The sequence below is a fragment of the Peromyscus eremicus genome, chromosome 11 (genome assembly GCF_949786415.1).
Source record: "Peromyscus eremicus chromosome 11, PerEre_H2_v1, whole genome shotgun sequence".
In the NCBI taxonomy this organism is placed as follows: Eukaryota; Metazoa; Chordata; class Mammalia; order Rodentia; family Cricetidae; genus Peromyscus; species Peromyscus eremicus.
This window is the reverse complement of record NC_081427.1, coordinates 4978424-4994910: the sequence shown is the minus strand read 5'-3', so window position 1 is coordinate 4994910 and position 16487 is coordinate 4978424. Positions and strand designations below refer to the sequence as shown.

The 16487-nt window shown below is 43.7% G+C and overlaps 1 long non-coding RNA gene across 1 annotated transcript in view; it reads right to left on the bottom strand.

Moving 5' to 3' along the window:
* Positions 1–3528: 3528 nt before the first annotated feature.
* Positions 3529–16487, bottom strand: part of LOC131922047 (uncharacterized) — a 71280-nt gene continuing 58321 nt past the window's right edge. Inside the window, exons 2-3 of the long non-coding RNA XR_009382166.1 lie at positions 11239–11358; positions 3529–3701 (exon numbers count right to left, since the gene is read on the bottom strand). This is a non-coding gene — a long non-coding RNA (uncharacterized LOC131922047). The remainder of the gene's footprint in view (positions 3702–11238; positions 11359–16487) is intronic.

Genomic DNA, 16487 nt, shown 5'->3' with positions numbered 1-16487 from the left:
GAGGCACCTGATGCCTGGTGGGAGACATGTACTCCAACCTGGTCTTACTGTCAGCAGGGAATCAACTATTAAGAACCACAGATTCTTTTTCAGACATATCAAATCAAGGAACAAATTACCACTGTAAACCACATCACTGAGAGTTCCAATGCCTGTGCCCAGATTCCAATAGACAAGTAAATGACAAGCACAGGACAAAACATTTACTCTACATTTTATCCATTTATGTTGAATGAGATGCTACTTATAGCCAGAAAAAAAAATGTTTACCATCTTGTTGATGTACTCACCTGGAAGCTTCAACCCTAATGGCTAGCTTTCACAGTGCTGAAAGACGCTATACATGCTATCAGATGAGGAATCATCCATCATACCCACCAGCTATGCACACTGCGAGCTACAACAATGATCAGACTAGAAAGACACGCCCACCAGTGCAAAAGTGGCATGAATGTCACGTGAACAACCAATCACTTTCTGGTTAGAGTTAAGTCCCGCTCTTCAAGGTGAAACTCACACCTGGCACCATAATCAAACCAAAAATCCGAGACTAGAAATGTGAGGCCCTAAGGGGGAACCTACTGCTGTTATTTTACTGAGCAGACATAGTATTAAACTGATTCCTAATAATGTATCATTATGCTCATAGATCGATATATCTCACAGTCCTTATCAGAGAAGCTTCTATTTGCAGTAGAGGGCAATTAACGCCGAGACCCACAACCGGTCAAGATGCAGAGAATAAAACTGCAGAATGCTCAGGGCTAAATGGGGCATCTACGTCATGCATGCCCCTTCCTCACAGGCTTGAGGATCATTGCAGAAGAGGGGGGCACAGAGTTTGTAAGAGCAGAGGCAGTATACGACCACAAAAAAGGTGTTTTCTAGACCCAGGGTGGCAATTGCGCATATAAGCTCACAATAGCTATGATAGCATTCACAAAACCTGTATAAACTCAAAGGCTGCAAAATTCCATCATGGAGAGGGAATGCAGGCACAAAGTCCCACCCTTAAGTGAGAAGCCAATGGATAATGATAATTACTGGAGAGGGAGAGCCAGTTTTCTCTAAGAGTGTAGTCCCTGGAAGATCAACCATACTCTAGTGGATGGCCAAACACTCAAGACTATATGGGCAGTAGAAACTGAACTTGGTGGATTAAAAACAGAAAGGACACAAAGTCGTGCTGGTAGACAAGTGAGGTGAATTTACGAGGAGTTGGAAGAATGGGGGTGACAGTGACCAAAATATACTGTGTGAAATTCTCAAAGAACTAAAAAAAAAAAAAAGAGGAAAAATGCCACATATATATACACACACAAACAAGCAATGCCATTGGAAAGCTTGTCTTATAAAGATCCTGGAAGAGATGAAAGTTGTAGCATTAACATTGAACCCACCTTAGTTTCAAATACAAGTCTAGGGCTGGCAAGATGGCTGAGTGGTAAAGGTACTTGCTGCCCAATCTAAGGATCTAGTCATATCCCTGTGACTCACACACTGGAAAGAGAAAGCAAACTCCTTCAAGTTATTCCCTGACCTCCACCATGCATATGTACACACACACACACACACACACACACACACACACACACACACACACACTGCAATGTTTTTTAAGCATTTTAAGATTAAAAGCACTGGCTGCTCTTCCAGAGGATCCATGTTTGATTCCCAGCATCCACATGGCAGCTCACATCTATAGCTCAAGTTCTAGGGCATCTGATACCCACTTCCGGCCTCCATGGGCACTATATACTTATGATGCCAGATGTACATGCAGGTAAAACATCTATGCACATAAAATATTTTTTAACTTAAGGATTTTTTTAATGAAACAAGAGACAAAGACAGGCAAACACTTTTCTTTTAATATATTCTGGAGCCTGGACTTGAACAAATGTGCCCAGTATATCTGCCACACTCCATTAAAGTTTTGACAACATATTCATAAAGACAAATGACACATGATATTACAGACTAACTTATTCTGGAATACTTTCACTCACCCTCAGCTCAGCTGCTGACAGCAGAACTCAGCACTGAATAATCACTGGGCGTCCTGGTGGCTGGGAAAGAAATGGAGATGTTGGTGCGGCAGACGTGGAGCGTGGCAGTTTGAAGTCTGAGTTACTGACCATCTGCTTTTCACTAAGAAATTTCCATGTGGCATCAGGCTGCAGAACCTCACGGTCATAGAGGAGAAAGAGTCTGACTCTTTCAGCCTAGAGAGTGAACTTTTCCATCTTCATTGTCAAAACATTTCCAGCTCTTTCCACTCATTTCCTAATGAGACTCATTAGATGGAGCTAGGACGATGGCAGATGGCATCCATCAATAAGATGGAAGCTGTGACTTCATTGGCACCTTCAGATCTGTTTCATCTTTTCATTTGGTCAGTTTTAATTATCAGAGTCCAGTTTATTGCCCAAAATCTTTTATTTTTAATTTAAAAAAATTATTTCTTTATTGTTATGTACTTTTTATTCTTCTCTCATGTTTTACATCCTGACCACAATTTTTCCTCCCTCCTCTTCCCCCAGTCTCCCCCAACCTCCCCTCAGAAGAGCAGGCCTCCCAGGGACATCAACCAAACACAGCATAATATGTTACAATAAGACCAGGCACCACCACCACATCAACGCTGGACAAGGCAATGCAGTAGGAGGAAAAGGGTCCCACAAACAGGCAAAAGACTCAGAGATGACCCTCTGTTCCCATTGTTAGGAACCCCACAAGAAGATCAAGCTACTCAGCCACAGCATATATGCAGAGGACCTAGATCAGACCCCTACAGGCTTCCTGATCTCTGCGAGCCCCCATGAGTCCTAGCCAATTGATTCTGTGGGCTGTGTTCTCATGGTGTCCCTGACGCCCCTGGTTCCTCCGATCCTTCCTCCCTCTTCCTCTGCAGGACTCCCTGAGCTCCACACTCAATCTACTCTCATAGAGTCCTTGGAGTTTCCATTTCACTAGGTTTCCACCTCACCCATGAAATGCCCCCCAATTCTAGCTGTTTCTCCCAGTATTTTCTCCCTCCCCCTAACTTGATCCCTCCTGTTCCCAACCCCACCCACTCCCAGTTCACCCATGAAATCTATTTGAAAAAAGTTTATTCTTCAGACAGTCTCATACATGCATATAACACATCTGGCCAAGGCATCCCTCCTCCACCCTCTTTTACCCCCTCTCACACCAACCTCTTAAAGAAGTTTTTAAATATACTTTATAATATTGAGTCTTTTATTATGCACATTTTATAATTTCAGTTTCATTAATGGTATGTTTAAAATAGACTTCTGTTTGTAGACTTTTTATTTTTTATTTTTGAGAGTTTCATACAGGAGTACTGTATTTACATTTTACCCCCTTCCTCCTTGTCCCATCAACCTCTCCTCAGAACCACCCCACCTCCAAATCCATGACCTCATTACATATATACATATGTACATATATATTTATATATCCATATACATGTACACTTATGATTGCTCATATGTAAATCTGTTTAGGGCTGACCACTTAAGATTAGTTAACTCATTGGGATTTTAATTTATTCTTTGAGATTTCATACATGAGTACCATGTATTATGAGCATATCCACCATGTTTCCCCCAACATGTTCTTCTTCCAAATTGATTTCCTCTTTTAAACAATACATTCCACTTCATCCGATTAGTGCTTCCTGTCTGACAATAGACCTGTGAAGAACAAGGATGGAAAGGCAGAGTGGCCAGTTCAGTGATTGTCTGATGCCTGTGAAAGGAGAGACGGAAGGAAAGACAGACAGAGGCAGAGCAGATGACCAGAATCATCCATTACTGTGCCAAGCTGAAATGGCTGATTCTGGTTTTCCACCATCTGTCATAAACTGGAGCATGAAGTATGTCTAAAGACACAGCAGCTAGACACTGTGAATTTCCATGTCTCTAACTCAGGTCCTGGGGGAGAGATATGACAGGTCCATAATGGACTTCCTCATGTATCTCTCCTTGTTCACAGCTTTGCTATATGGGACATCAATATTTGTGTCCCCTCTCATCTCCTCACAGATATACCTGGGAAACCCACAGCCACAACTAGTTAATTTATTTTTGGTAAAAATGATTCTGTTTCCCTCTCCCCAAGCAAGTGTGTTGGTATGACCCTACATCATCAGAATATGATCCATCCCACCACACAGGATTAACAAAAGATTTGGTGTAGGTTTCCCAGGGTCAGAGCTGGATATGTTGACATCACACACAGTATCTCCCAGCTGGGTTGCCAAAAGTAAGAGAATAAGCTGAGCGTGCTGGTAGCAAGCTAGATGTCACCAGAAAGAGCCGCCTGAGAATAAAGCAGAAACGGCATGGAGAAGATCAGATTAAGATGCAATAATAGATGTTGAACCACTTGGTCCAGCCATGCTTGAAGGCGGCATTTATCCCTGTTCCCAGTGGGTCTGAGTGCCTTAGACCGGTGGAAATGGAAACAGGGTCAGATCCTTTGAAGCAACAGGCTTTCCTGCCAGTGACTATTCTTCAGGCCCCAACGTCCTTGTGAGGACAATGGGCTCCAGTGCCACCTCATCCCCTACAGCTCAAGGGCCCAGTGTTGGCTCAGCCACTTGCTTAATGAGCCAGCTCGTCCCTTTTCTGTTTAAGTTAGATTTTTCTGTCACTTGATGCCTTGAGTTTTCAGTGATACACTTTCACCAATAGCTTTGAACCCTATTCTGGTTCTTTTGTAGCAAACAGACAATAGAATTTGGGGCAGTTTTTTTTTAAAGTTACATTTTCATTAGCCATAAAATTAATGATAACTGAATTTGACTCAGAATTGGTATTATGGTTTCTGTATCAGTCAGGGACAAGAAATCATAGGAGAAAATATCACAAAAGTTCAAAATACAGAATCATCTAGATACATAGAAAAATAGAAAGAGAGCACCAAGGTATCCTAAAACAAAGCGGTCATCTCCCCGCAGCTGAGGGGAACACAGGTACAGGCTTGAATTATTAAAACATGGGAGCCTGGCATGGTACCTTCACATCTATCTGTATCGTTGCAGATGGAAGGCTTTCTTCTGTTCATCGGTTGCATAACAGTCCACTGTGTTCACAAGGCACTGTGTACTGGCTGTACTGTGTGTATTGGTTATACGAAGTGATGTTTCACTAGGACATTTTCTTCCATGTATATAGAATACACCCTGAGAACTCACCCCCTCTACTGCCCCTCTTCCTTCTGAATCTCCTCTCCATATCTCTAACTTTTACCTTTGTGTCTTTTTTTCTCAAGATCACATAAGGGACGAAGCCTGTGGATTTTTGTCTGTCTCTGGTTTATGTCACTTAAGGTGATAATCTCAATTTTCATCTATTTTCCTGAAAACATGAATTTCTTTTCTTCCATATGTCTGAATAATATAGTCTGTTGTGTTCACATAACAGGAAGCTTGAGAAAAAAAGCTTCACGAGACTGAAACTGTGGCTCCAGATGAGGGTGTGTCTGCACACAGAGGAGGCATCAATGAACCACAACCTAGACCTCCAAGGTGTTGGGGTCGCTCTGCAAAAGGTATGCTAAAGCACACACAAGCGTTGTAAGAAAACAAGAAGCTGTGTGATAAGCTCTTTCTATGGGAAGACTCCAGTCTTAACGTGCTGTGCTGGGTTGGACATGACAGGGCTGAAGCTGACAGAGTGAGTCTGGCCTTCTTCTCATCTCTAGTCTGTCCCTAGAACCTTCTAGAGATGAAGAGCATCAAGATGGCTTCCATGGTGTCAAACAGAGGTGTAGACGTAGAACTTGGCATCTGTGATTTCATGGAGGTCAAAAATGCTATCACTCAGTGGATCTATCAATTGCTGTACTGAATCAGGGCACAAGAAAAGGTTAAGTGACAGGTGGGTGGTTTCTAATTCTGGCATCCAGGGATGTAGTCTCGTGTAGTGTTGTTCAAAAAAACATCAAATATACAAAGATTTTGAGTCTTAGGAAGCAGATCAGTTGACATGCCAGGTTGTCAGAAAGGCAAATCACGTAGCAAGGAAGCATCAGAAAAAAGGAACCCTGTGCTGGGACTCATTTTCTCCAGCCCTCCTCTCTGAAGACCATGACAGCAACCCACAGGACCACCATTGCTTATAGTGTAAACTAGGCATCATTTACTGCTGGGTTCAAGATTCAGTGAGGGCCATTCTCATAGTTTAAGCAAAAATCATGCATAATTAATTAATGTCTTTATCTTGTGTTAGCTCAAGCAGAGCACCAATATGCCAGATCTCTTAATTTATTGCTTTTATGTTCATAAAATTTTTAAACTTATTTGTATTCTGTTTTGAAGCCTGAAGTGAAAGGGTTTGTTTCTTTAATGTTGTTTTGTTTTCTTGTGCCTCAAAGGACCCATTTATCACACCCTGGGAGGCAGTGTGACTCACTTGGTGTGTGGGCTTTTAGATAACTAAACCTGTGCTGTTTAGATAAATATGAATTGTTTTGTAAAAGTCCAACTGAACTTGGACTTGTCCCTGGTGGATGCCAGTGGTAAAGGATGATGGAGTACACTATCCAGAGTACACTGATGACCTGGGCATGGTGGGGACATTGTGCCTGTGAACACAGGCCTGGATGGGTCCTCAGAGCCAGCACCATCATGAAGGCTGTCCCTTGGGCATCCAATGAACTAACAAGCTTGGAGAAGCTGACACTAGACATGCAAAGCAACAGCATTTCTCTCTCAATGGCCAATTTTCACACTGAAATATCTTTTCAGAGACAATGGCTCCAGCTCTGAGCCATCCTCAAGGGATCAGTTTTGCTAAGACATTAGTTACCTGAAGCACATTATATGGAGAGTTCTGTTGACCTTCATGCCATCACAGCATGTAGGAAAAGCTTGCTTTCTCGATATCAGAAGTTCAGCCTCTAAACATTGAAATTTTATTTTAAAAAACTCAGAGGGTTATGACTTTAATCTCCTCCATGCAGAAGGCCAATAACACCAAGACTGCTTGTTCAGTGCTGTGAGGACTTAGAGTTTTTTGCCTCCCTATGTTTCAAAATAGCGGAGGTTTCATTTAGATTTTCTCCAGGTTCAAATGTCTCTTTATTTCAAAATCATAAGATTCTTCAGACTTCCCTGGGGGATTCAGTCACGTTTTTCACAAATGTATTTTGAAACAAAGAAATAGCAGGAGTGAGTACCTTCCCTAAACATCAACAATCAGGAGTCCCTGAGCCTGCATTCGGGTATGACAATCAGCAAGGCTCTGGGGACCCAGGGTATTTGACATGGCTTCTGTCATGAAGATAAAGCCATCTAACTGATGACCTGAGCTAATGAACTCGTACTAATGGGTGTAGGAGCTTTCACCCTAACCCAAGAGTTAGTGTAACCCTAGAGGAGCATCTGTGACCAGATCTGCCCTCTTCCCTTGCTGACTTCTGGAGTCAATCTTGATCAAGTTGTACATCTTGAGATGTTCTTTTGTGACTGAAAACATACGAGATTATCTTGATGATAGCACCAGATTACAAACTCCTTGATTGAACAGTATTAGAAAGGGTGGGAGATGGAGAGAGCTGGAGGAGACATTCTGAGTAAAATCAACATGAAAACCCCTTGTCCTCAGGACTCTTCGCCTCTGTTCCACAGACCGCTGCATCAGAAAACGGCTGAATGAAATTTTCATCACTGTGACACAGCACATGTTGTAGGCAACTTCAGGGAGAAAGAGTTTATGTCTGCTTTCTCCACTTTTATTCAGAAGGCAGCCTCTCTAGTAGCCTGCACAGGAGAGAATCTGCCTCCCCAGAATCACTCAAGCGACCAGAACTCAGAGCAAAGTCTCCCCAGGTCCTGCTGCACGTGGGAGGAAAAGTCACTAAGTCATGCCTCCCCCAGCATCATTTCCCAAGAGAAAAACAGACTAAAACAATCGCCCTTTATCAAGAAGGAAGCTTGGGGCTGGAGAGAAGACTCGGTGGTTAAGAACACCTGATGGCTCCTCCAGAGGACCAGATTTCTACTCCCAGCACCCACAGAGTGGTTCACAACCATCTGTAACTCTGTCCCAGAGGGTCCAATGCCCTCTTTGTGGCCTCTGCAGGCACACATGCAAAGCACTTAATAAACATTAAATAAACTTTCAAGGCGGCCATCAAGAAGGAAGCCCCAAGAACCACAATTAAAAATCAGTGTGGCATGGCACTGATCTGGAACTGACCTGGAAGCCTCCCCGCTAAGGACTAGCTCTCATAACATTCTAGGGTGCTATGCAAGTTGCCAAAGGAGAAAAGCAGTCAATAGCCACACCCAGCTGTAAATCCTGTGAACTACAACAATGAGCACAGCAACAGGTACCCAAGAGTGAAACAGTGGCGATTGTATCTCCAGGAAACCCAAGAGCCACCATACCGGACTTAAGGCCCACTTGATAGTAGGGGATTCATGTCAGGTTCTGTAAATCTAGCCAACTGCCCATGGCTGGTGAGAACATGGGACCCAGAGGAGAACCTGCTACTGCCACATCCCAAGCCAGTGCATTTCTAAGCCAAGTCCATTCCAAATCCCTATCCTAACTTAATTTGTTTTTCTTATTGTAGAATGTGGAGACCACCTCTGAAATCCACAACTGGTCAAAACGTAGAAAACAACTGATTGTAGGGAGCCCAGCCCTGACCGATACATCTACACTCCAGCCCCTTCACCTAAGGCTCAGGGAACATTGAGAAAAGGAGGATGGAAAGTTTGTAAGGGTCAAAGGACCAGGACATCTGCTGTGACACTGAGCAGCACCCATGAAATCTCAACCATGAGGTCACCTAAAAAGATCTGCACAATAACAGCAGTTAACAAGCCAGTGAAACACGGGAACTGAATTGGAGCTGTTCACATTTTGGGGTCCACTGGTCTAGCCCATGTATGTACTGGTCTTCTCAGTCACTGTCAGGGCAGGGAGGTAGGGAATCTCCTTCTGGTGCAGTATAAAATATTTTAAATTAATGTGAAGGCATTTACAATGTGAAAAGATATTTTCACATTCTTCTTCCATAAACATCTCATTAGCTTCCAAGGTGACCTTATGTGGAAAACTCATCCTTCTTACAGAGAAAAAAGAACCAAAGGAAGCATTAGAAACCAGAAAAATCAATTAAATTCTTAGATGCACCCAAGAAAATCAAGAAGTTATTGAGTGGTGGTTACTATGAAATCTGTCTTGACCATTCATTTGGCTTACCCAAATGGGTGGTGACTGAGTGCACCAGAATGTCATACAGCAACCTGTATCCACAGAATTCCTGCTCTGCTCCCTGGATATCACCATGAAGTTGTCTAAGTCTCTTGACATAGCTCAGGTGCCTCCTTGATGACAAGGACTCCCCAGAAGTTACATGGTCCCCTGACAATGTGGTCTTAAAACAAAGAAATGTTGGAATAAGAATCATCATTGTTTGAAACTTCAGAGAGAGTCCTGGACTTGGTTAGTGGTCATGAGAGTCACCAGGGTGATGAGACATCTAAGTGTTACCAAGACATACTGCCAGAATTCAGCCCAAGATGCAGCTGACACTTAAGGGCAGAGGTTTGTCCATAATACCTAAGAACTTGATTGGCCACCCTTCTAATACACAAAATACCTAAGGGGTCTCCTCAGCTGGTGGAGCTCAGAAAGTGAGTGGAGATGTCGAGGTGAGGGCTCTGTCTCATCGACAACACACAAATTCAACAGAAAGTTGCAATTTCATATCAGCCAGGCAACCTATTAGCAGACAAGACCATTGTGGGGAAGTGGAGAGCAGACCGCAGTGGTGAGGGCCATAGTGTAGAAATTCCTACACACAGAAGCCTGAATACTGTAACTCAGAGCAGTGTGCCAAGAGTGACGGGTCATCTGAGAAGAGGAGCCAGACCACAGGCTCTGGGGGGGGACCCTACTCCACAGATTCAGCCACATTCATTACTGCTCTGTTCTATAACTGGGAAATGGAAACAACCTAAATGTCCTTCAACTGATAAAACATGAAATGTGATATCACACATAATAGAATACTATTTGGCTGTAAATAAAAGTGAAATTACAAAATTTTCAGGTGAGTAGATGGAACTAGAAAATATTATACTGAGTGGGGTAACCCAGACCCAGAAAGAAAAAGGCCACATTTTTCTCTTATGTGTAGCCCCTGGTTCTGAATCCTTAGATATGTTTCTATAACCTGGAGTAACAGCAGAAACCAGGAGCATAAAAAGAGACAGAGATGGATCAGACAAAGGAGCTCTAAAGATGGGGATAAAGTCTATGAACCATGATGACCACCATGGCAAAATATCCCCCAGCGTGCAATAGTAACACTTATACTTTAGGGGAAACACACACCCCACTCAGTAGGAGGGAATTCAAGCCTGGTACTATAAACTTAACCAACTATTGCTGTGGGATGGTCTGTATGTCAAATGTGTTGCTGATAGGTCAATAAATAAATCACTGATTGGCCAGTGGCCAGGCAGGAAGTATAGGCGGGACTAACAGAGAGGAGAATTGAGAGAACAGGAAGCTGGGTGAGAGAGACACTGCCAGCCGCCATCAGGACAAGGAAGATGTAAAGTACCGGTAAGCCACAAGCCACGTGGCAAGGTATAGATTTATAGAAATGGATTAATTTAAGCTGTAAGAACAGTTAGCAAGAAGCCTGCCACGGCCATACAGTTTGTAACCAATATAAGTCTCTGTGTTTACTTGGTCGGGTCTGAGCGGCTGTGGGTCTGGCAGGTGAGAGAGATTTGTCCTGAGGTGGGCCAGGCAGAAAAACTCTAGCTACAAACTATGGCTGGTGAGGTCATGGATCTTAGAGGAGAATCTACTACTGACCCTTTCCTAAACCAGTATTATTTCTAACTACATTCTGCATACTTATCCTTACACCCACAATTAAATGTGACCCTCATCCCCCAAACTTATTTTTGTAGCAAACAGAAACCATTACAAAAATCTATAACCTACACCCATTCAATGAACAGAGAATACTGACTATGGTGCCCAAATCCTATTGATATATCTACAATACAAACCCTAGGCCTAAGAATCAGACCTCGGAGGAAGAGGAAACAGAAAAATCGTCAGAACCAGAGGGTCAGGGTGCCTACTGCAACATGATTTATACATATGACAAGGAAGCTGCACCCATGAAATCTCAAAAATATGGTTGTCAAAACAAAATCTGAACAATGTCAATGGCATTTGGCATACTCACATGGATGAGGCAAATCTCACAAGGCCTTGCTCCTAGATGAAGAGCTATAATTATTGACTGCTGATAGAGGGAGAATCCGTCTTCTCCAGGGATAGGCTATCCACTCCCAAGTTGTTGTCCCTGAACAAATATACATGTAAGCAACACTAAATGGAATATATATATGTACATATACATATACATATATATCCTCCTGAGTCCATTTATAATTGTATTATACATTTATAATTACATTATATACATATGTATAAATAAAGACAAGGTCGTGAAGTTGAGAGGGAGTAGAAGGACACAGAGGAGCTGTATGGGAGGAGGAGGGAAGAAATTATGTAAATACAGCACTCATGTATAAATGCTCAAAAAATTGAATACAATAAATAAAAATTTTAAAAAAGAGAAAGTAGACTCCATGTAACATGAAAACAGGAGACTGAAGAAAGAGGGAACAGGAGAGGGAGAAAGTGTGGGGAGGATGGGGAGAAGCAGAGGGAATGGGGAGGAGGGAGAAAGTGTGAGGAGGATGGGAAGAATCAGAGGGAATGGGGAGGAGGGAGAAAGTGTGAGGAGGATGGGGAGAATCAGAGGGAATGGGGAGGAGGGAGAAAGTGTGAGGAGGATGGGGAGAATCAGAGGGAATGGGGAGGAGGGAGAAAGTGTGAGGAGGATGGGGAGAATCAGAGGGAATGGGAGGAGGGAGAAAATGTGGGGAGGATGGGGAGAAGCAGAGGGAATGGGGAGGAGGGAGAAAGTGTGGGGAGGATGGGGAGAAGCAGAGGGGATGGGGGTGGAGGAGATGAGTGGGGAGGATGGAGAGAGGGAACAGGGGAAAGGAAGAAGAGTCGAAAGGGTGGGGAGAAGGGTATACAAAACGTAATTTGAAAATTCCATAATGATATCTAATATTATATTAATTTTTAAAATAAAATAATAAAAGAGGATTCAGAGTGACAGAGGAATTAGAACAACCAGTTCCAGCTTCATCAACAGTGGCCAATGACGAACACTTGGCATGAAGAAGGCTTAGCAATGACCTCTAAATGAGGTTCCCAACCTAGATGCGAATGTCTTACAGAAGACAGAGATTGTCACCCGCTGAGGGATGGCTGCTGAGCCAAAAGCCATGTCTTCTGGCCCATTTTGCATTGAGACAGAGGCAGGTCAGTGGCCTTTACAAGTTCACAGACGGAAAAAGAGTGGGTGCTTCTCCCTGCCCGAGGGGAGGACCAGCTGATACCTGACTCCTCTCCTTCTATATTCATCAGCTGGAAGAAGAGGACCACGGGATGGACATAGCCCGTCCCTCGGGGTTCCCATAACCAACCAGATATCACCGTGACCATCTGAGCCCTGAGCACGAGGACTCAACATGTTCCATCCCTCAGAGATACCAAGGGTCCTTTACTGTTTCTGAACTCCTTTTGGTGGCAAAAGATATGAGTCAGCAATTGATCACCCAGAAAAGCTGCTGAGAGCCAGAGCTGAGGGCTCACAGGGGCAACCCTCCACCAGCCCACACGTGGCTCTGCCCTCAGTGCCCACCTCTAAAACTCTCGGGCCACCCCAGACCTGACTCCTACTCTGTACCTTTTATCTGGATCATGTTTTATTCCTCGCACCAAATGTGCTCTCCTCCCATGGATGGAGCTCTACACAGCAACTCACGGCCTGATTAACCTGAAACCGGCCTCCCTTCTCCCTGCAGCTGATGAGTATGCAGTACAGTGGTAGAGCTCGCTTTCAGATCAGAGTCCCACACTTGGGATCCTAGCCATTCACTCTCTGAGGGACCTTAGTCTGAGGGTCCATGAATTTAGGAAGTAGTCTACTAGGTTTCCCTCATCTGGAGTCAACACAGTTCAAATGAGCTCTTAGCTTGTACCCATGGGATGACTGCAGTGTCCTGGATGATAAAGACTCATCAGGGGACCACCTCAAATGAGCCAGAAACCTCACTGTTTCTCTCCATGAGCCCCTCCATGCAAGTTTCTGGGCTTCCTTGGAGCATGGAAGAGACAGTCCCAAGGAAAAGGTCCCAACAAAGCCATTCATCCTGTTGTGATTGATGTCCTAAGACATTATTGCACTGCATTCTGTCAGTCAAGAATGTAAATGAGTCCAGTTTACATAGGAGGGAAGGGAAAAAATGGTTCCACCTCTCCAAGGGATAATTAGAAAAGATTCACAGTCTAGAATAGATGGTAGGATATGAACAACTTTAGAATAATAAGTTCTGACATTCCACGGACTAGTTCCCAGTAGCCTGTCACAGTCCAGGGAGGACCTGGCAGAGTGCTCAGAGCAGCTCCCAGGGTCCAAATTACAGACATGGTGGGAGAGGGGAAGCTGAGATACCAGTCCAAACACCACTAATGTGTGTGTACTAGAAACACTAATCAAAAAGTAAAATTTTGAGGGATGAGGAAAGCTGGCTGAAATTATATATACACATGCACTCACGTACATATAATACATACAGATATACATTATGTATATATCTGACTCAACAGTCAACATACCCAGGAAGGAACATTCCTAGGCCTCTTAGTGCAGAAGTCACCACTGTGCCCATGTCCAATTTTGTCAGATGATATTTTAACGAAATGTCAGTTTTTAATGTTTTAAACAGTTGTTCAATATGTATACATATTTGAAAGCACAATAAAGTCAGTTAAATTTAGGGGTGGGAAAATTTTTACCTATTTCATAGAAATTCAACAGTTTATAAGCAAAGCCCTGATCCTGGGATTCTCTAAAGAGTACACCACATTTTCCCAGTGACTTCCTGTGATCTTAAGAGGTTTGGGAAATTATCTATGCTATGGCTGGAGATGGCAGTTTGTGTAAGCTCTAACATAGTCCAGGACTGCACATAGTGTTCATGCCCCAGCCTTTTTTGGATATAATGCCACAAAGCAGGGACTTTACTCTCTAGGAAGAAGCATGTGTATAGATATTTCAAAAGGCAGAATCAATAGCATAAATGGCAAACTAATTTCATTCTGGGAAAGACAGGGAAGGGGGGCAAGGCAGGGTTAACTAGAGCATTGCAGATGCTGGGTCATTTTAGATCTCATTTATTCACAGAGAAAACAAATGTGCTATATCGCCATCAGGAAGGGGGTTATCTGAGGCCAGCAACTGTAGGAACTCAGTAAACACAACCATGCAGGGCACAGAGCATAGGTAACTATGGAGAGTTATCCAAAAATAAAAGTCAGGAAGTCTTCCCTCATGTGTCCATGCCCTCAGGAAAAGGAGGTGATACCCCTAACCTATAAAGCTACCACTCTGGGTAGTGGGCACAGGCCGCTGGGCCATCACTGCACACAGGCAGGGATTGTGTCTGGGTAGTAGACACATATACCAGAGCTGTATACCACAGTCAGGAAACAGAGGACAGATGGGTGGTGGTGCTCATCTCCTTTTCTCCATTTCCTCAGCCCAGGACCCCTGAGCAAGAAACGGTGCCATCTGCATTTAGGGTGGGTCTTCCTACTTCTATTAACTCAATCTAGAAATTCCATCATAGACAGACCCAGAGGTTTGTTTCCATGGTGACTAAAGAGCCTCTGAAGTTGACAATCAATATTAACCATCACAAACATCTTCAAGAAAAATGCCCAAACTGCTTGTTTTCTACAGAATAAAGCAGCACTGAGTGAGAATGAAGGTCCCTGTTCCCTACGACCTGGGGTCATCCTACGTACCTGTCACTCATGTGGTGTCTGGCCCCATGGCCATGCTGTCTTTGCCCTGGGTACTTTATGTCTCCGTCTGTACACAGGGCTGAGCTGGCAGCCCTACATCACTGTGCTGACAAAGCACATGTCCATGGCTTGAGATGCTGATGGAGTTCAGAGGGGAGATTCAAACGCTCTGAATGCCAGCACCCTAGCTCCACATCTGCAGACTGCTCAGCAGTGCTGCTGATAGCGTCTCACACACCTGTGCCTGCTGGTTAGACCCTTGCAGACCATCTCATCTCACTGCTTCCTCCTGCTCTTTCTCCACCTGATGACTACTCATCCCTGCAACTGAAGCTAGCAATAAGCAGGAGTGTTAAAGAGGATGTCAGGCCAAGCACTGGATCTCAAGGAGCTAATTAAGAAAAGGGTTGTTAGATGAGGAGTACCAGATGTGGGTCTTTCTGTCTCTGCTTCCTCATCTCTGAGTCCAAGGAGTCTCTTCAAATGAGAGAGTGTCTCATTAACTAAGAACACGGGATGGGAAAAGCTGAGACAGAATAAGACCTAGACCTAAGGAGCCTGCGTTTAGACAGGCAGCCATTCCTTAGGTTTTATTCATTATAGAGTCAACCATAAATAGGAAGATATCCTACATCAGAGAAAGAAATGGAGAGAGGAGCAGAAAAGGAAAGATAGAAGGAGGGAAGGAAAATAAATGAAAAATGGAGAATGAGAGAGAGGGAAGGAAGGAAGGATAGAGGAAAGGGGAGGGAGAGAAAAGAAGGAAGGGAACAGGAAGAAGGAAAGGGAAGTGAGAAGAAATAAAAGATGAAGGGGAAAGAAGAAAAGGAGGAATAGGAAAATGGAAAAGAAACCCTTAGGCATGTCCTGTGCAAGGCTTTTATTTAGACTCACAAATTTAAAGACATGTGGTTGAATCTTGAAACAAATATGCACGCACAGGTATGATGCCTGAACAAGAACCCCAGGGCCTGAGAAGATGGCTCAGCCTTCCTCTCGTATCCTGGAGTCTCCTAACTCAGCACACATTAGACATGTCAGTGTCTGTTTCGTGAGTGAACACTTTATAGTGGCGTAGCCTCATATAAATTCTCTCAAAGAAAGAGGCAGACGAATCTCGGAAGTCCTTTAAACTTCCATGTAGCTACTTTATCTTCATCCTTTCTGGGTACTGATGCCAGTGAATACGGTTGGAACAAATGGGTTAATAAAACCATGCTAGATTGCCAGCCACTAATTCTGCCGATACTCCACAGCCATTGTAGAGTTCCCCTCTAAAGCCTCAGACTGATCAGAGTACAGGTTTCCCTGAAGCTGTGATGTCTCCGGAAGCAAGCCAGAGCCATGAATGTCTAATACTCCTCCCGTATTAATCCCTGCAGACTTCAATTCCTGTTAGGGATCAGGAAAAACCTTCTGTCTTCAGAACATTTTCTAAAGTCAGAGATTTAGTGGTGGCAGTGGGATTCTGTATTTTCTCATTCATTGTGATTCATCTCCCTTGTAATGCAAGGCCATTTGGAGTAGTGCTTGAGTTTGCAG